This window comes from Schistocerca nitens, chromosome 6 (assembly GCF_023898315.1).
Source record: "Schistocerca nitens isolate TAMUIC-IGC-003100 chromosome 6, iqSchNite1.1, whole genome shotgun sequence".
Classification (NCBI taxonomy): Eukaryota; Metazoa; Arthropoda; class Insecta; order Orthoptera; family Acrididae; genus Schistocerca; species Schistocerca nitens.
The window spans coordinates 716,490,077-716,510,053 of NC_064619.1; the positions used below are offsets into that span (position 1 = coordinate 716,490,077).

General features: G+C 49.4%; 1 protein-coding gene and 5 non-coding genes across 7 annotated transcripts in view; 1 reads left to right on the forward strand and 5 right to left on the reverse strand.

The window, feature by feature from the left end:
- Window positions 1-19,977, forward strand: part of LOC126262679 (WW domain-containing oxidoreductase) — a 196,519-nt gene that overhangs the window by 140,319 nt on the left and 36,223 nt on the right. The gene's annotated exons all lie outside the window — the stretch shown is intronic.
- Trnas-uga (transfer RNA serine (anticodon UGA)) lies at window positions 13,743-13,817 on the reverse strand. The gene has a single exon. It is a non-coding gene; the product is annotated as a tRNA-Ser (tRNA).
- On the reverse strand, window positions 14,043-14,117 carry Trnal-caa (transfer RNA leucine (anticodon CAA)). Its single transcript has one exon. It is a non-coding gene; the product is annotated as a tRNA-Leu (tRNA).
- On the reverse strand, window positions 14,943-15,017 carry Trnal-caa (transfer RNA leucine (anticodon CAA)). The gene has a single exon. It is a non-coding gene; the product is annotated as a tRNA-Leu (tRNA).
- Trnal-caa (transfer RNA leucine (anticodon CAA)) lies at window positions 15,543-15,617 on the reverse strand. Its single transcript has one exon. It is a non-coding gene; the product is annotated as a tRNA-Leu (tRNA).
- Window positions 16,743-16,817, reverse strand: Trnal-caa (transfer RNA leucine (anticodon CAA)). The gene has a single exon. It is a non-coding gene; the product is annotated as a tRNA-Leu (tRNA).

Genomic DNA, 19,977 nt, shown 5'->3' on the forward strand with positions numbered 1-19,977 from the left:
CCTATCCCTCTATCCCTTTCCTCTCTTCTTCCCTCCCTGTGCGTGTCTGAAGGCTGACCCACGCATTCGCATGTGTAGCCGGTGACAGGGTAACGTGTAATTCACCGCCCTGGGTAGACAAGTAAGGCTGGTAAAGACCAGGCCCAGGGAGGGGTGATTGCCTGAGCTGTTACCTTCTGATGGTGCCGATTGGTCCCTCCGTCCGTTTCTCGGGAGGTGTGAACAATCACCTTAGGCGGGAGTGCCCTCTGAGAGGGCCCCCGCAAGGAAGGAGCGCACTATCGGAGACGCTGGCAATCATGGGGGATTCATCTGCAATGGATTTTTCTTCTTCTTCTTCTTCTTCTTCTTCCTCTTCCCTGTCTTCTGCCCAAAAAAAAAAGCTTGATGAAACTCCTGTTCCAAAAATTCCACCACCAGCACTAAAGTTTCTTGTTGTCACAAGATCTGATGGTCATGATTTCTCAACAATCAACCCTTTCGTCATTCAGAAGGGTGTAGATGCAATTGCAGGACCAGTGAAATCTTGTACTTGGTAGCGCAACGGTACCTTGCTGTTGGAGCAGAGAGCACCTTCCAGGCCCAAAAATTACTTCGAGCCCCTCTCTGACACACATTTCCTGTATTGGTGGAGGCCGACCGTACCTTGAATTCGTCATGTGGCGTGGTGTATACCAGTTCACTCGACAGACTAACTGTTGAGGAGATTCTGCCCTTCCTCTCTGATCGGGGAGTGACGGCCATCCATCGGGTCGTGAAAAGGGTCGACAAGGACCTCATACCATCCCAAACCATATTCCTGACATTCGACAATGTGCAACTGCCTTCACGAATTAAAGCGGGTTATGAGAGATCATTTCTGTTCGGCCATATGTACCCAGCCCTACAAGGTGTTACCAATGTCAGCAGTTTAACCATACACAGCAGTCTTGTTCAAGTGCGGCTAAATGCGTTACCTGTGGCAGTGACGCCCATGAGAGTGACCGTCCACATCCGTCCCCTCGTTGCATTAACTGTATGGATGACCATGCTGCCTCCTCTCACGACTGCCCCATCTACAAAGATGAGAAAAGTATACAAGAAATTTGAGTGAAAGAAAAGGTGTTGACCACAATTGCTCGCAAGTTATTCAATAGCAGAAAGCCCACTGTGCTTCCGGCAGGTAAATACAGTACCGTTCTCACCTCTCCTCGGCCTACCAGGGAGGTAGCTACACAGATATGCGATCTAACATTTAGCTATTCGGTCATCAGATCAGCGCCCAGTGCTACGATCGTCCGATCAATGTCTCCTCTTCCTCCCACCAACCCTAAGGCTCAAACATCATCACCTGCTACTGCTAAGATGAGGACCTCTAAATCAGATGCTCGGACCTTCAAAAAAGAACCAACATGCGAAGATTTCTTGCGTACAAAAACTTCGTAGCCATCAACTGTTCTTTCGACAAAACATAATTCTTCAAAGAAGGCTCATAGCAAAAAGAGTTCTCCATCTCTGCCGAAGTGCATTTCTTCTCCTGCGCCACCCAGCAGTTGCCGTCCCCGGCCATCTTCAGTTTCGCCAGGCTGCACCGCTGGTAGCCGATCACCTGGCCTTTCACCAGTGGAGGAAGCTGCCCCTCCTGACAAGCTCAGGAAGGTGGCAGACGCAACTGTTGAGTTGATGGACCATGACTCACCACCTATTGATTGCAGCAGCAGTGCTCCCTCGAAGCCAGGCCCTCAGCGGCCATCAAGGTGACCCTTATTTGTTTCTTCTTTTCTTTTCGTTTTCATAATGGCACTTCTTCAATGGAATATTCGCGGCATTAGTTCCAACCGAGAGGAATTAAAATTGCTCCTTCGAATGCACTGCCCGCTTGTCGTAGGTCTCCAAGAAACGAAGTTACGCCCCTGCAATCGTATTGACCTTGCACACTATACCTCCGTGCGTTTCGACCTACCCCCTTTGGCATGTATTCCGGCTCATGGAGGAGTCATGTTGCTGGTTCAGGATGATGTCTACTATGATCCAATCACATTGCACACAGATCTGCAGGCAGTTGCCGTCCGAATTACTCTCCCCACTTTCACATTTTCCATTTGTACTGTTTACACTCCCATCATCGTCTGCCTTTACTAGGGCAGCATGATACAACTGATTGATCAGCTTCCTACACCATTTTTGTTGATTGGAGACTTTAATGCCCAACATCCCATTTGGGGCTCTCCAGCATCCTGCCCGAGAGGCTCCCTCTTGGCAGACCTTGTCAACAAAACTCAGTCTAGTCTGCTTAAATACCGGTGCACCTACATTCCTTTCGGACGCAATGCATACCTATTCCCACTTGGACCTCTCAATATCCACTATCCAACTTGCATGTCGGTTCGAGTGGTATGCTCTGTCTGACACATACTCGAGCGACCATTTCCCCTGCGTAATCCATCTCGTGCATCACACCCCTTCTCCACGTTCCACTAGCTGGAACATCTCCAAAGCCAACTGGGGGCTTTTCACCTCCCTGGCGACCTTCCATGATCAAAACTTCTCCAGCTGCAATAGTCAGGTCGCATACCTCATGGACGTTATTCTCACTGCTGCTGAATATTCCATCCCTCGTACTTCCTCTTCTCCACGTCAAGTCCCAGTCCCCTGGTGGACTACAGCATGCAGCGACGCTATTCGTGCTCGGTGACATGCTGTACGCACCTTCCAATGCCACCCCACAGTGGCGAACTGTATCAGTTACAAACGACTCCGTGCACAATGTCGTTGTGTTATAAAAGAAAGCAAAAAGACTTGCTGGGTGGTTTTCACCAGCTCATTATACAGTTATACTCCTCCTTTGGTTGTCTGGGGTGGCCTGCACCTGCTATCTGGCACCAAGGTCCACTCCCCGATTTCTGGCCTGACTGTAGCGAATGAAGTCCTTGTGGATCCTGAGGACGTCTCAAATGCCTTCGGCTGCTTTTTCGCGGAGGTTTCGAGCTCTGCACATTACCACCCTGCCTTCCTCCCCCGAAAACAAGCAGAAGAGGCACGGCCACCTTCTTTCCAGTCTTTGAATTGTAAAAGTTACAATGCCACCTTCACCATGCGTGAACTCGAAAGTGCACTCGCCCGGTCCCGATCCTCTGCTCCGGGGCCCGATGGTATCCATATTCAGATGCTGAAGAACCTTTCTCCTGCATGTAAAGGCTTTCTTCTTCACACCTATAATCGCATCTGGACTGACGGTCATGTTCCCACGTGCTGGCATGAAGCAATTGTTGTTCCCATACCCAAACCAGGAAAGGACAAACACCTTCCTTGCAGTTATCACCCCATCTCCCTTACCAGCTGCGTCTGCGAGGTGATGGAGTGCATGGTAAATTCTCGATTGGTTTGGCTCCTTGAATGTCAATGCCTCCTTACCAATGTCCAATGTGGCTTTCGTAGGTGCCGCTCTGCTGTTGAGCACCTAGTTACCTTGTCGACCTTCATTATGAACAACTTTTTGCATAAGGGCCAGACGGTGGCTGTGTTCTTCGATTTGAAGAAGGCTTACAACACCTGTTTGAGGGCGGGCATTCTCCGCACCATGCACACTTGGGACATTTCCGGTCACCTCCCTCTTTTTATTAATGCATTTTAAATTGATCTAATGTTCAGGGTACGTGTGGGTTCTGTTTTGTCAGATGCCTTTTGCCAGGAGAATGGGGTGCCCCAGGGCTCCGTTTTGAGCGTGGCCCTTTTTGCCATAACTATCAATCCAATAATGGATTGCCTTCCAGCTGACGTTTCAGTTTCCCTTTTTGTCGATGACTTTACAGTCTGCTGCAGTGCTCAGAGAACGTGTCTCCTGGAGCGCTGTCTTCAGCGTTGTCTAGACCATCTATATTCCTGGAGTGTCGCTAATGGTTTCCATTTTTCTGGTGAGAAAATGGTATGTATGAACTTCTGGCGTTACAAACAGTTTCTTCCACCATCCTTACATCTCGGTCCCATTGCTCTCCCATTCGTGGAGACAACAAAATTTTTATGTCTTACATTTGACAGGAAACTTTGCTGGTCTCCACATGTGTCTTACTTGGCTGCTCGTTATACCAGTTCCCTAAATGTCCTCCGTGTTCTCAGCGGTACGTCATGGGAAGCAGATCGAATGGTCCTGCTTCGCTTATATCGGTCCATTGTCCATTCTCTGATGTACTCTTCTGCCCATCCGTCCATCTTACGCTGTCTAAACTCTATCCACCATCGGGGGTCACGTCTGGCGACTGGAGCATTCTACACCAGCCCTGTTGAGAGTCTGTATGCTGAAGCTGCCAAATTACCACTAAACTACTGGTGTGATATGTTGCTTTGTCGGTACGCCTGCTGTCTGATATCAATGCCCGCCCACCCGTCATATTTCTCCTTCTTTGACGACTCCCTTGATCGCCAATACGGTCTGTATGTCTCTGCCTTGTTACCTCCTGGAGTTCGCTTTCGTCCCCTGCTTCAGTAACTTGATTTGACCCTCCCTACGACTTTTCGAGTGGGTGAGAGCCCGACGCTACCTTGGCTCCAGGCTCAGGTTCGCATTCACCTTGAACTCAGCTCGCTCCCAAAGGAGAGGACCGCAGATTCGATATACCGCTCAAGGTTTGTCGAACTTTGTTCGAGGCTTGCTAATAACGTCTTTCTTTACACAGATGGCTCCAAGACTACTGCTGGCGTCAGATGTGCCTTTGTCGTTGGGGATACCTTTCCGTACCGGCTCCTTGCCCAGTGTTCAAGCTTTACAGCTGAGCTTCGTGCTCTCTATCAGGCTGTTCAGTATATCCACCGCTATCGTCATTCTCCCTATGCCATCTGCTCTGATTCTTTGAGCGCCATTCAGAGTCTCCATGACCCATATTCGGACCACCCTCTTGTGCAATGAATTCAACGGTCCCTTCAGTCGCCAGCTGATACCGGCACTCGTGTCCTTTTTTTGTGGATTCCTGGCCCCGTTGGTGTGCCTGGGAACGAAGCTGCTGATGCTGAGGCCAAGGCTGCTATCCTCCTGTCTCGGACAGCTTCCTTTTGTGTCCCATCGACTGATGTTAGTGGGGTTCTTTGTCGGCGCATTTCATCATCGTGGCATGAGACTTGTTCCTCTCTCCATGAAAATAAGCTTGGGGCCATCAAACTGATCCCGATGGTTTGGATGACCTCTTCACACCCTTCCCAGTGAGAGGAGATCATTTTGGCCAGGTTGCAGATTGGGCATTGCCGATTTAGCCATTGCTACCTGTTGTCCTGTGACCCCGCTCCGCAGTGCCCCTGTGCTCATCCATTGACGGTGCGCCATGTTTTATTGTCTTGTCCCTGTTTTATTCACTCTCATGTTGTCCTGTGTCTGCCATCTACCTTACAGGAACTTTTAGCTGATGATACTCGAGCAGCTGCTCGTGTCCTTAGTTTTATTACATTGACGGACTTGTCCAAAAAGATCTAACTCTTTTATTTTGTTTCTCTGCATCTTTGTAAATACTTTCTGGTGTTGGCCCCTTGCATTTCTCTACACTATTATTGCACTATCGTTTGTGACTGCGCGCTAATGACCTTAGTAGTTGTGCACCCTAAACAAAAAAAAAGAAGCCCATCAGCCTCACCCATATTCTTTGTAAGCTGCTAGAATGTATCGTATGTCAGTGGTTGGGTTGGATCCTGGAGTCACGTGGCTTGCTGGCTCCATGTCAGGGCAGCTTCTGCCAGGGTCACTCTACCACTGATAATCTCGTGTCCATCAAATCTGCCATCCGAACAGCCTTTTCCAGATGGTAACACCCGATTGCAGTCTTTTTTTACTTACGTTAGTCATACAACATGACTTGGAGACATCATATCCTTGCCACATGGTATGAGTGGGGTCTCCGGGGACCACTCCCGATTTTTATCCAAAACTTCCTGTCGTTCCGTACTTTCAGTGTCCAAGTTGATGACTGCCATAGTTCAATCCATATCCGGGAGAACGGAGTCCTTCAGGGCTGTGTATTGAGTGTGTCTATTTTTAGTAGCCATTAATGGTCTAGCAGCAGCTGTTGGGCCCTCTGTCTCACCTTCTCTGTATGCAGACGACTTCTACATTTTGTAATGCTGCTCCAATACCGTTGCTGCTGAGCAGCGCCTCCAGGGCGCCATCCACAAGTCGCAGTCATGGGCTCTAGCCCACGGCTTCCAGTTTTCAGCCGCAAAGTCGGGTGTCATGCACTTCTGTCGGCATCATACCGTTCATCCGAAACCCGCACTTTACCTGAACGACGATACACTCTCTGTAGTGGAGACATATCAGTTCCTAGGACTGGTTTTCGATGCTCGATTGACTTGACTCCCTCATCTTCGTCAGCTTAAGCAGAAGTGCTGGCAGAACCTCAATGCCCTCCGTTGCCTGAGCAACACCAATTGGGGTGCAGATCACTGTACGCTGCTGCAGCTCTACAGAGCCGTTGTCCAATCCTGAATTAACTATGAGAGTGTGGTTTACGATGTGGCAGCACCTTCAGCACTACATTTACTCGATCCTGTACAATTAGTGACAGGAGCTTTTAGGACAAGTCCGGTGACCAGCGTACTGGTGGAGGCTGGTGTCCCTCCACTGCAGATCAGACGTGCGTGCAGCTGCTCACCAGTTATGCAGCACACATTCGTAGTTCCCCTGACCATCCGAATTACTGTCTCCTTTTCCCACCCGTGGCAGTCCACCTCCCGCATCTGCGGCCCAGATCGGGGCTAACGATTGCGGTTCGTGTGTAGTCCCTTCTCTCCGAACTGGAGTCCTTCCCTTTACCACCTCTACTTGCGGTCCGTGCACGTATACCTCCATTGTGTATGCCTCGGCCGCAGCTTCGTTTGGACCTTTTGCATGGCCCTAAGGACTCCGATAACCCCACTGCTCTCTGCTGTCACTTTCTCTTGATTCTTGACATGTTCCGGGGCTCTGAAGTAGTTTAGACTGACAGCTCAATGGCTGATGGTCACTGTAGGCTTCGCATATGTTCATGGAGGACATATTGAGCAGCACTCCTTGCCAGTTGGCTGCAGTGTTTTCACTGCAGAGCTGGCGGCCACATCTTGTGCTCTTGAGTACATCCGCTCATGCCCTGGTGAGTCATTTCTCCTGTGTACTGACTCATTGAGCAGCCTACAAGCTATTGACTCTCACCACACTCTGGTAGCGTCCATTCAGGAGTCCATATATGCCCTGGAACAGTCCTGCTGTTCCGTGGTGTTTGTGTGGACCCCAAGACACGTTGGAATCCCCGGCAACGAACTTGCTGACAGGCTGGCCAAACAGCTGATGTGGAAACCGCTTCTGGGGATAGGCATCTCCGAAGCTGACCTGCATTCTGTCTTACACTGCAGGGTTTTCCGGCTTTGGGAGATGGAATGGCATAACAGCACACACAACAAACTGTGTGTCATTAAGGAGACTATGAATGTGTGGAAGACTTCCATGCAGGCCTCTTGCAAGGAATTAGTTGTCCTCTGCCAGTTCCACATTGGCCATACGTGGCTAATGCATGGTTACCTACTGTGTCACGAGGACCCACCTCAGTGTCGCTGTGGCTCCCAAATGACAGTCGTCCACCTCTTCCTGGACTGCCCACTTTTAGCCACTCTGCGGCAGACTTTAACTCTCCCAGTGCCCTGCCTTCAGTGTTGGGTGACAATGCCTCTACAGCAGCTTTAGTTTTACATTTTATCCATGAGAGAGGGTTTTATACTTCTATGCAGGTTTTAGCACATGTCCTTTGTCCCTCTGTGTCCTTCACCCTAGTGCTTTTAGGGTGGAGGTTTTAATGTTGTTGCAGAGTGGCTGGCTTTCTCTTTTTATTCTCGTGGTTGGCCAGCCACTGTAATCTGCTTTCATGTTTTACTCTCTTCTGTTTCTAGCATCTCTCTGTTGTTGTCTTGTCCTCTTTTGTTCCTTTTAGTGTTCGTTGCCATCCCTTCGTTCCTGTGGCTTTTCCTTTCTTTCCGTTTTGTGTTATGTGTTTCGTCCACTTTTTTCTCACACTTGTGGCATTGTTTTATTAGGAACAAGGGACCGATGATCTCGTAGTTTGGTCCCTTCTCCTGCCTTTGAACCAACCCACCAACCAACCAATGAGCCATGTTGAAAACAGGAATGGTTTGCACATTTTTCCCATCACTTGGAACTCTTCACTCCTCCAGCAACATATGGTAGAAACAGTTAAAATCGCCAAAATTAAACAACGTTCCAGGGCCTGATGGGATCCCTGTATGATTCTGTACATAATTTGTACCTGAGTTAGCTTCCATTTTAACCATTCTGTACTGTTGACACCTTGGAAAAAAAACTATGAGCAGTGATTTGAGAAAAGGAGATGTTGAGAAAACTGCTTAAGCAACTCTTGAAGATAGGCCCAAACTATCCCGCAGAAACAGAGTTCAAAGTTTCAAGAACCAGCATTAAGCGAAGAATCTAGAGATAATCTCCAGCTCCCATGTATCACTTACAGAGAGACCATGAAGAACAGATTCAACTAAGTAAAGCATGGACAGTGGCTCTTAAGCAGTCATTGTTCCTATGCCCCATGCATGATCGGAGCTGGAAGAAACACTAACATGTGGTATGAGGGTGGTTTGAAAAGTTCTTGGAACAGAATAGAAAAAAGTACTAACATCATTGAGACTTTTTTTTCTGGTTTTCAATGTAGTCTCTTTGTAGATTAATGCACTTGGTCCAACGATGTTCCAGTGCCTTGATCCCATCTCGAAAGTGAGTTTCATCCAGGCCTGCAAAATAGTTGCCAACTCCAGCTATCAATTCTTTGTTTGAAGTGAATCTTCATCCTCCAAAAAAAAATTTCAGTTTTGGGAAGAGATGGAAGTCTGATAGAGCCGTATCAGGTGAATAAGGCAGTTGTGGCAACAGTTCATACCTTAGTTTGTGTAATTTTGCCATGGTGACGGCACACATTTTTGTTCCACTGTCAAGAGTCGCGGCACCTATCTTGCAGGTAATTTTTATGAGTTCTAATTCTCCAGTTAAATTTGTGATATACCCTTTCAGATGACATCTGGCAAGTGTGAATAATTTCATGCACTTTCAATTGGCATTGGCACTGGCATCCTCCATGACCATTTTGTGCACTTTTGCAATGATTTCTGGAGTAGTGACACATTTTGGCTGATCACTGCATGGATCATCATCTAAGCTCTTACATCCAAATTTAAACTCATTTGTCCACTTGGCAAAATATGAAGGAGCAAAGTCCCCCAGTGTATTCTGGAAATCAGCATGAATGTCCTTTGCTTTCATACCTTTCTTTACAAAGCATTTCATCACTGAAACTTCCTGGCAGATTAAAACTGTGTGCCCGACCGAGACTCGAACTCGGGACCTTTGCCTTTCGTGGGCAAGTGCTCTACCAACTGAGCTACCGAAGCACGACTCACGCCCGCAGGAGAGCTTCTGTAAAGTTTGGAAGGTAGGAGACGAGGTACTGGCAGAAGTAAAGCTGTGAGTACCGGGCGTGAGTCGTGCTTCGGTAGCTCAGTTGGTAGAGCACTTGCCCGCGAAAGGCAAAGGTCCTGAGTTCGAGTCTCGGTCGGGCACACAGTTTTAATCTGCCAGGAAGTTTCATATCAGCGCACACTCCGCTGCAGAGTGAAAATCTCATTCTGGAAGCATTTCATCACTGCTTGAATCTCGATATATATTTTTTCCCCCCCATCTTCGCGCACCACTATGAGTGAACAAAAACAGAGCCACGTCACCACCACAGATGTCTTCCAAGAGCACTGACGTGGCATGTGTTTACAGGCAACAGTCCAATGAATATCACATGAAAAACTCGTTGCGCTAGTGCTGACCTCTTGTGGTGATTCTGGGAACATTTTAAACCACCCTCATACAATCAGAGGTATCTTCTTCCATATAATTCATAGAGGTTTTGCTGAGTTTCTACGTAGATGCTGCATTGCAAGTACATTGGGGCAATGTTCCAGAAACAAGTAACTGACAGACATGCAACAAACTTCTAAATGTCATACCAATAGTAGTGAAGGAAGATCTCCATCTTGCATCACTAATATGACAGATAGTAAGAGATATGAGAGTCCATGACATTTGTTAATGTCAAATGCAGATTGTTAGAAATAGGTAGTATTGCTAATTCAAGAAGAGTTTCATAGGTCATCAGAGCCAGTATCTACAAGGTAAACCAACGTTGGGGAATGGAGCCAAAAACCCAAGACCTTTCCACAATTATCATAATATATCTTATGTTCTTGATGATACAGGTACAATTAATTGTCTTCCTTGCTAATTTGATTGCTGCATAGAACAACTGACATTTGGAGAACTGAAGACAGCATGCCATTGTGTTTCCATTGCGAACACCCTGGACACTTTTCGTGCTACTATAAAGAAAGAAGGAGGTTTTTCAATAACTATTATGCTGCAAGATGTGTCCAGCTAGTGACAACCTATTTTATGAGAATATCTTATCAACAAAAGAATGCAGTCCTTCAAATCTGTCATTCAGAATGTAGCCGTAGTGTTACTTTTGAATGGGACTTCTTGCACGCATCACAAAGAGTCATTGACTGTGGAAGACTGGAATTTTAGATTGATGAAGTTAGTATAGTAAGTTCAAGCTGCAACAATTGCGACTTGATGATGGCTACCATTGAATACACATTTGTCTCACAATTATCAGTGAGATGAGATGAGATGACTTCTAGTCAACAGTCTTGATCCTTGGTTAAAAAGTGAAGCTGTAGTTGAGTACAAGAAGATACTCATCCTTACAAACCAAATCTACACTGACAGAAAAAAAATTGCATTGCAAAGAATGTGTTGTGCAACATAAACGAAAGTTGGTAGGCATGTTTCTAAATCTGAAAGATGATGTCTGTTCATATTTCGTGCCAGTTGCATGAGAGTGGTGCTAGTAGCAGCAATATGAGGATGTAAATCAGGTTTGCTTTAAAAACATACTGTAACAGTTGTGAGCATTCCAGAATGAGATTTTCACTCTGCAGCGGAGTGTGCGCTGATATGAAACTTCCTGGCAGATTAAAACTGTGTGCCCGACCGAGACTCGAACTCGGGACCTTTGCCTTTCGCGGGCAAGCGCTCTACCAACTGAGCCACCGAAGCACGACTCACGCCCGGTCTCACAGCTTTACTTCTGCCAGTATCTCGTCTCCTACCTTCCAAACTTTACAGAAGCTCTCCTGCGACACTTGCAGAACTAGCACTCCTGAAAGAAAGGATATTGCGGAGACATGGCTTAGCCACAGCCTGGGGGATGTTTCCAGAATGAGATTTTCACTCTGCAGCGGAGTGTGCGCTGATATGAAACTTCCTGGCAGATTAAAACTGTGTGCCCGACCGAGACTCGAACTCGGGACCTTTGCCTTTCGCGGGCAAGCGCTCTACCAACTGAGCCACCGAAGCACCACTCACGCCCGGTCTCACAGCTTTACTTCTGCCAGTATCTCGTCTCCTACCTTCCAAACTTTACAGAAGCTCTCCTGCGAAACTTGCAGAACTAGCACTCCTGAAAGAAAGGATATTGCGGAGACATGGCTTAGCCACAGCCTGGGGGATGTTTCCAGAATGAGATTTTCACTCTGCAGCGGAGTGTGCACTGATATGAAACTTCCTGGCAGATTAAAACTGTGTGCCCGACCGAGACTCGAACTCGGGACCTTTGCCTTTCGCGGGCAAGCGCTCTACCAACTGAGCCACCGAAGCACAACTCACGCCCGGTCTCACAGCTTTACTTCTGCCAGTATCTCGTCTCCTACCTTCCAAACTTTACAGAAGCTCTCCTGCGAAACTTGCAGAACTAGCACTCCTGAAAGAAAGGATATTGCGGAGACATGGCTTAGCCACAGCCTGGGGAATGTTTCCAGAATGAGATTTTCACTCTGCAGCGGAGTGTGCGCTGATATGAAACTTCCTGGCAGATTAAAACTGTGTGCCCGACCGAGACTCGAACTCGGGACCTTTGCCTTTCGCGGGCAAGCGCTCTACCAACTGAGCCACCGAAGCACGACTCATGCCCGGTCTCACAGCTTTACTTCTGCCAGTATCTCGTCTCCTACCTTCCAAACTTTACAGAAGCTCTCCTGCGAAACTTGCAGAACTAGCACTCCTGAAAGAAAGGATATTGCGGAGACATGGCTTAGCCACAGCCTGGGGGATGTTTCCAGAATGAGATTTTCACTCTGCAGCGGAGTGTGCGCTGACATGAAACTTCCTGGCAGATTAAAACTGTGTGCCCGACCGAGACTCGAACTCGGGACCTTTGCCTTTTGCGGGCAAGCGCTCTACCAACTGAACCACCGAAGCACGACTCACGCCCGGTCTCACAGCTTTACTTCTGCCAATATCTCGTCTCCTACCTTCCAAACTTTACAGAAGCTCTCCTGCGAAACTTGCAGAACTAGCACTCCTGAAAGAAAGGATATTGCGGAGACATGGCTTAGCCACAGCCTGGGGGATGTTTCCAGAATGAGATTTTCACTCTGCAGCGGAGTGTGCGCTGACATGAAACTTCCTGGCAGATTAAAACTGTGTGCCCGACCGAGACTCGAACTCGGGACCTTTGCCTTTTGCGGGCAAGCGCTCTACCAACTGAACCACCGAAGCACGACTCACGCCCGGTCTCACAGCTTTACTTCTGCCAATATCTCGTCTCCTACCTTCCAAACTTTACAGAAGCTCTCCTGCGAAACTTGCAGAACTAGCACTCCTGAAAGAAAGGATGTTGCGGAGACATGGCTTAGCCACAGCCTGGGGGATGTTTCCAGAATGAGATTTTCACTCTGCAGCGGAGTGTGCGCTGACATGAAACTTCCTGGCAGATTAAAACTGTGTGCCCGACCGAGACTCGAACTCGGGACCTTTGCCTTTTGCGGGCAAGCGCTCTACCAACTGAACCACCGAAGCACGACTCACGCCCGGTCTCACAGCTTTACTTCTGCCAATATCTCGTCTCCTACCTTCCAAACTTTACAGAAGCTCTCCTGCGAAACTTGCAGAACTAGCACTCCTGAAAGAAAGGATATTGCGGAGACATGGCTTAGCCACAGCCTGGGGGATGTTTCCAGAATGAGATTTTCACTCTGCAGCGGAGTGTGCGCTGATATGAAACTTCCTGGCAGATTAAAACTGTGTGCCCGACCGAGACTCGAACTCGGGACCTTTGCCTTTCGCGGGCAAGCGCTCTACCAACTGAGCCACCGAAGCACGACTCACGCCCGGTCTCACAGCTTTACTTCTGCCAGTATCTCGTCTCCTACCTTCCAAACTTTACAGAAGCTCTCCTGCGAAACTTGCAGAACTAGCACTCCTGAAAGAAAGGATATTGCGGAGACATGGCTTAGCCACAGCCTGGGGGATGTTTCCAGAATGAGATTTTCACTCTGCAGCGGAGTGTGCGCTGATATGAAACTTCCTGGCAGATTAAAACTGTGTGCCCGACCGAGACTCGAACTCGGGACCTTTGCCTTTTGCGGGCAAGCGCTCTACCAAGTGAGCCACCGAAGCACGACTCACGCCCGGTCTCACAGCTTTACTTCTGCCAGTATCTCGTCTCCTACCTTCCAAACTTTACAGAAGCTCTCCTGCGAAACTTGCAGAACTAGCACTCCTGAAAGAAAGGATATTGCGGAGACATGGCTTAGCCACAGCCTGGGGGATGTTTCCAGAATGAGATTTTCACTCTGCAGCGGAGTGTGCGCTGATATGAAACTTCCTGGCAGATTAAAACTGTGTGCCCGACCGAGACTCGAACTCGGGACCTTTGCCTTTCACGGGCAAGCGCTCTACCAACTGAGCCACCGAAGCACGACTCACGCCCGGTCTCACAGCTTTACTTCTGCCAGTATCTCGTCTCCTACCTTCCAAACTTTACAGAAGCTCTCCTGCGAAACTTGCAGAACTAGCACTCCTGAAAGAAAGGATATTGCGGAGACATGGCTTAGCCACAGCCTGGGGGATGTTTCCAGAATGAGATTTTCACTCTGCAGCGGAGTGTGCGCTGATATGAAACTTCCTGGCAGATTAAAACTGTGTGCCCGACCGAGACTCGAACTCGGGACCTTTGCCTTTTGCGGGCAAGCGCTCTACCAACTGAGCCACCGAAGCACGACTCACGCCCGGTCTCACAGCTTTACTTCTGCCAGTATCTCGTCTCCTACCTTCCAAACTTTACAGAAGCTCTCCTGCGAAACTTGCAGAACTAGCACTCCTGAAAGAAAGGATATTGCGGAGACAAGGCTTAGCCACAGCCTGGGGGATGTTTCCAGAATGAGATTTTCACTCTGCAGCGGAGTGTGCGCTGACATGAAACTTCCTGGCAGATTAAAACTGTGTGCCCGACCGAGACTCGAACTCGGGACCTTTGCCTTTTGCGGGCAAGCGCTCTACCAACTGAACCACCGAAGCACGACTCACGCCCGGTCTCACAGCTTTACTTCTGCCAATATCTCGTCTCCTACCTTCCAAACTTTACAGAAGCTCTCCTGCGAAACTTGCAGAACTAGCACTCCTGAAAGAAAGGATATTGCGGAGACATGGCTTAGCCACAGCCTGGGGGCTGTTTCCAGAATGAGATTTTCACTCTGCAGCGGAGTGTGCGCTGATATGAAACTTCCTGGCAGATTAAAACTGTGTGCCCGACCGAGACTCGAACTCGGGACCTTTGCCTTTCGCGGGCAAGCGCTCTACCAACTGAGCCACCGAAGCACGACTCACGCCCGGTCTCACAGCTTTACTTCTGCCAGTATCTCGTCTCCTACCTTCCAAACTTTACAGAAGCTCTCCTGCGAAACTTGCAGAACTAGCACTCCTGAAAGAAAGGATATTGCGGAGACATGGCTTAGCCACAGCCTGGGGGATGTTTCCAGAATGAGATTTTCACTCTGCAGCGGAGTGTGCGCTGATATGAAACTTCCTGGCAGATTAAAACTGTGTGCCCGACCGAGACTCGAACTCGGGACCTTTGCCTTTTGCGGGCAAGCGCTCTACCAACTGAGCCACCGAAGCACGACTCACGCCCGGTCTCACAGCTTTACTTCTGCCAGTATCTCGTCTCCTACCTTCCAAACTTTACAGAAGCTCTCCTGCGAAACTTGCAGAACTAGCACTCCTGAAAGAAAGGATATTGCGGAGACATGGCGTAGCCACAGCCTGGGGGATGTTTCCAGAATGAGATTTTCACTCTGCAGCGGAGTATGCGCTGATATGAAACTTCCTGGCAGATTAAAACTGTGTGCCCGACCGAGACTCGAACTCGGGACCTTTGCCTTTCGCGGGCAAGCGCTCTACCAACTGAGCCACCGAAGCACGACTCACGCCCGGTCTCACAGCTTTACTTCTGCCAATATCTCGTCTCCTACCTTCCAAACTTTACAGAAGCTCTCCTGCGAAACTTGCAGAACTAGCACTCCTGAAAGAAAGGATATTGCGGAGACATGGCTTAGCCACAGCCTGGGGGATGTTTCCAGAATGAGATTTTCACTCTGCAGCGGAGTGTGCGCTGATATGAAACTTCCTGGCAGATTAAAACTGTGTGCCCGACCGAGACTCGAACTCGGGACCTTTGCCTTTTGCGGGCAAGCGCTCTACCAACTGAGCCACCGAAGCACGACTCACGCCCGGTCTCACAGCTTTACTTCTGCCAATATCTCGTCTCCTACCTTCCAAACTTTATAGAAGCTCTCCTGCGAAACTTGCAGAACTAGCACTCCTGAAAGAAAGGATATTGCGAAGACATGGCTTAGCCACAGCCTGGGGGATGTTTCCAGAATGAGATTTTCACTCTGCAGCGGAGTGTGCGCTGATATGAAACTTCCTGGCAGATTAAAACTGTGTGCCCGACCGAGACTCGAACTCGGGACCTTTGCCTTTCGCGGGCAAGCGCTCTACCAACTGAGCCACCGAAGCACGACTCACGCCCGGTCTCACAGCTTTACTTCTGCCAGTATCTCGTCTCCTACCTTCCAAACTGTACAGAAGCTTTCCTGCGAAACTTGCAGAACTAGCACTCCTGAAAGAAAGGATATTGCGGAGACATGGCTTAGCCACAGCCTGGGGGATGTTTCCAGAATGAGATTTTCACTCTGCAGCGGAGTGTGCGCTGATATGAAACTTCCTGGCAGATTAAAACTGTGTGCCCGACCGAGACTCGAACTCGGGACCTTTGCCTTTCGCGGACAAGCGCTCTACCAACTGAGCCACCGAAGCACGACTCACGCCCGGTCTCACAGCTTTACTTCTGCCAGTATCTCGTCTCCTACCTTCCAAACTTTACAGAAGCTCTCCTGCGAAACTTGCAGAACTAGCACTCCTGAAAGAAAGGATATTGCGGAGACATGGCTTAGCCACAGCCTGGGGGATGTTTCCAGAATGAGATTTTCACTCTGCAGCGGAGTGTGCGCTGATATGAAACTTCCTGGCAGATTAAAACTGTGTGCCCGACCGAGACTCGAACTCGGGACCTTTGCCTTTCGTGGGCAAGCGCTCTACCAACTGAGCCACCGAAGCACGACTCACGCCCAGTCTCACAGCTTTACTTCTGCCAGTATCTCGTCTCCTACCTTCCAAACTTTACAGAAGCTCTCCTGCGAAACTTGCAGAACTAGCACTCCTGAAAGAAAGGATATTGCAGAGACATGGCTTAGCCACAGCCTGGGGGATGTTTCCAGAATGAGATTTTCACTCTGCAGCGGAGTGTGCGCTGATATGAAACTTCCTGGCAGATTAAAACTGTGTGCCCGACCGAGACTCGAACTCGGGACCTTTGCCTTTTGCGGGCAAGCGCTCTACCAACTGAGCCACCGAAGCACGACTCACGCCCGGTCTCACAGCTTTACTTCTGCCAATATCTCGTCTCCTACCTTCCAAACTTTATAGAAGCTCTCCTGCGAAACTTGCAGAACTAGCACTCCTGAAAGAAAGGATATTGCGGAGACATGGCTTAGCCACAGCCTGGGGGATGTTTCCAGAATGAGATTTTCACTCTGCAGCGGAGTGTGCGCTGATATGAAACTTCCTGGCAGATTAAAACTGTGTGCCCGACCGAGACTCGAACTCGGGACCTTTGCCTTTCGCGGGCAAGCGCTCTACCAACTGAGCCACCGAAGCACGACTCACGCCCGGTCTCACAGCTTTACTTCTGCCAGTATCTCGTCTCCTACCTTCCAAACTGTACAGAAGCTTTCCTGCGAAACTTGCAGAACTAGCACTCCTGAAAGAAAGGATATTGCGGAGACATGGCTTAGCCACAGCCTGGGGGATGTTTCCAGAATGAGATTTTCACTCTGCAGCGGAGTGTGCGCTGATATGAAACTTCCTGGCAGATTAAAACTGTGTGCCCGACCGAGACTCGAACTCGGGACCTTTGCCTTTCGCGGACAAGCGCTCTACCAACTGAGCCACCGAAGCACGACTCACGCCCGGTCTCACAGCTTTACTTCTGCCAGTATCTCGTCTCCTACCTTCCAAACTTTACAGAAGCTCTCCTGCGAAACTTGCAGAACTAGCACTCCTGAAAGAAAGGATATTGCGGAGACATGGCTTAGCCACAGCCTGGGGGATGTTTCCAGAATGAGATTTTCACTCTGCAGCGGAGTGTGCGCTGATATGAAACTTCCTGGCAGATTAAAACTGTGTGCCCGACCGAGACTCGAACTCGGGACCTTTGCCTTTCGTGGGCAAGCGCTCTACCAACTGAGCCACCGAAGCACGACTCACGCCCGGTCTCACAGCTTTACTTCTGCCAGTATCTCGTCTCCTACCTTCCAAACTTTACAGAAGCTCTCCTGCGAAACTTGCAGAACTAGCACTCCTGAAAGAAAGGATATTGCAGAGACATGGCTTAGCCACAGCCTGGGGGATGTTTCCAGAATGAGATTTTCACTCTGCAGCGGAGTGTGCGCTGATATGAAACTTCCTGGCAGATTAAAACTGTGTGCCCGACCGAGACTCGAACTCGGGACTTTTGCCTTTCGCGGGCAAGCGCTCTACCAACTGAGCCACCGAAGCACGACTCACGCCCGGTCTCACAGCTTTACTTCTGCCAGTATCTCGTCTCCTACCTTCCAAACTTTACAGAAGCTCTCCTGCGAAACTTGCAGAACTAGCACTCCTGAAAGAAAGGATATTGCGGAGACATGGCTTAGCCACAGCCTGGGGGATGTTTCCAGAATGAGATTTTCACTCTGCAGCGGAGTGTGCGCTGATATGAAACTTCCTGGCAGATTAAAACTGTGTGCCCGACCGAGACTCGAACTCGGGACCTTTGCCTTTCGCGGGCAAGCGCTCTACCAACTGAGCCACCGAAGCACGACTCACGCCCGGTCTCACAGCTTTACTTCTGCCAGTATCTCGTCTCCTACCTTCCAAACTTTACAGAAGCTCTCCTGCGAAACTTGCAGAACTAGCACTCCTGAAAGAAAGGATATTGCGGAGACATGGCTTAGCCACAGCCTGGGGGATGTTTCCAGAATGAGATTTTCACTCTGCAGCGGAGTGTGCGCTGATATGAAACTTCCTGGCAGATTAAAACTGTGTGCCCGACCGAGACTCGAACTCGGGACCTTTGCCTTTCGCGGGCAAGCGCTCTACCAACTGAGCCACCGAAGCACGACTCACGCCCGGTCTCACAGCTTTACTTCTGCCAGTATCTCGTCTCCTACCTTCCAAACTGTACAGAAGCTTTCCTGCGAAACTTGCAGAACTAGCACTCCTGAAAGAAAGGATATTGCGGAGACATGGCTTAGCCACAGCCTGGGGGATGTTTCCAGAATGAGATTTTCACTCTGCAGCGGAGTGTGCGCTGATATGAAACTTCCTGGCAGATTAAAACTGTGTGCCCGACCGAGACTCGAACTCGGGACCTTTGCCTTTCGCGGACAAGCGCTCTACCAACTGAGCCACCGAAGCACGACTCACGCCCGGTCTCACAGCTTTACTTCTGCCAGTATCTCGTCTCCTACCTTCCAAACTTTACAGAAGCTCTCCTGCGAAACTTGCAGAACTAGCACTCCTGAAAGAAAGGATATTGCGGAGACATGGCTTAGCCACAGCCTGGGGGATGTTTCCAGAATGAGATTTTCACTCTGCAGCGGAGTGTGCGCTGATATGAAACTTCCTGGCAGATTAAAACTGTGTGCCCGACCGAGACTCGAACTCGGGACCTTTGCCTTTCGTGGGCAAGCGCTCTACCAACTGAGCCACCGAAGCACGACTCACGCCCGGTCTCACAGCTTTACTTCTGCCAGTATCTCGTCTCCTACCTTCCAAACTTTACAGAAGCTCTCCTGCGAAACTTGCAGAACTAGCACTCCTGAAAGAAAGGATATTGCAGAGACATGGCTTAGCCACAGCCTGGGGGATGTTTCCAGAATGAGATTTTCACTCTGCAGCGGAGTGTGCGCTGATATGAAACTTCCTGGCAGATTAAAACTGTGTGCCCGACCGAGACTCGAACTCGGGACCTTTGCCTTTCGCGGGCAAGCGCTCTACCAACTGAGCCACCGAAGCACGACTCACGCCCGGTCTCACAGCTTTACTTCTGCCAGTATCTCGTCTCCTACCTTCCAAACTTTACAGAAGCTCTCCTGCGAAACTTGCAGAACTAGCACTCCTGAAAGAAAGGATATTGCGGAGACATGGCTTAGCCACAGCCTGGGGGATGTTTCCAGAATGAGATTTTCACTCTGCAGCGGAGTGTGCGCTGATATGAAACTTCCTGGCAGATTAAAACTGTGTGCCCGACCGAGACTCGAACTCGGGACCTTTGCCTTTTGCGGGCAAGCGCTCTACCAAGTGAGCCACCGAAGCACGACTCACGCCCGGTCTCACAGCTTTACTTCTGCCAGTATCTCGTCTCCTACCTTCCAAACTTTACAGAAGCTCTCCTGCGAAACTTGCAGAACTAGCACTCCTGAAAGAAAGGATATTGCGGAGACATGGCTTAGCCACAGCCTGGGGGATGTTTCCAG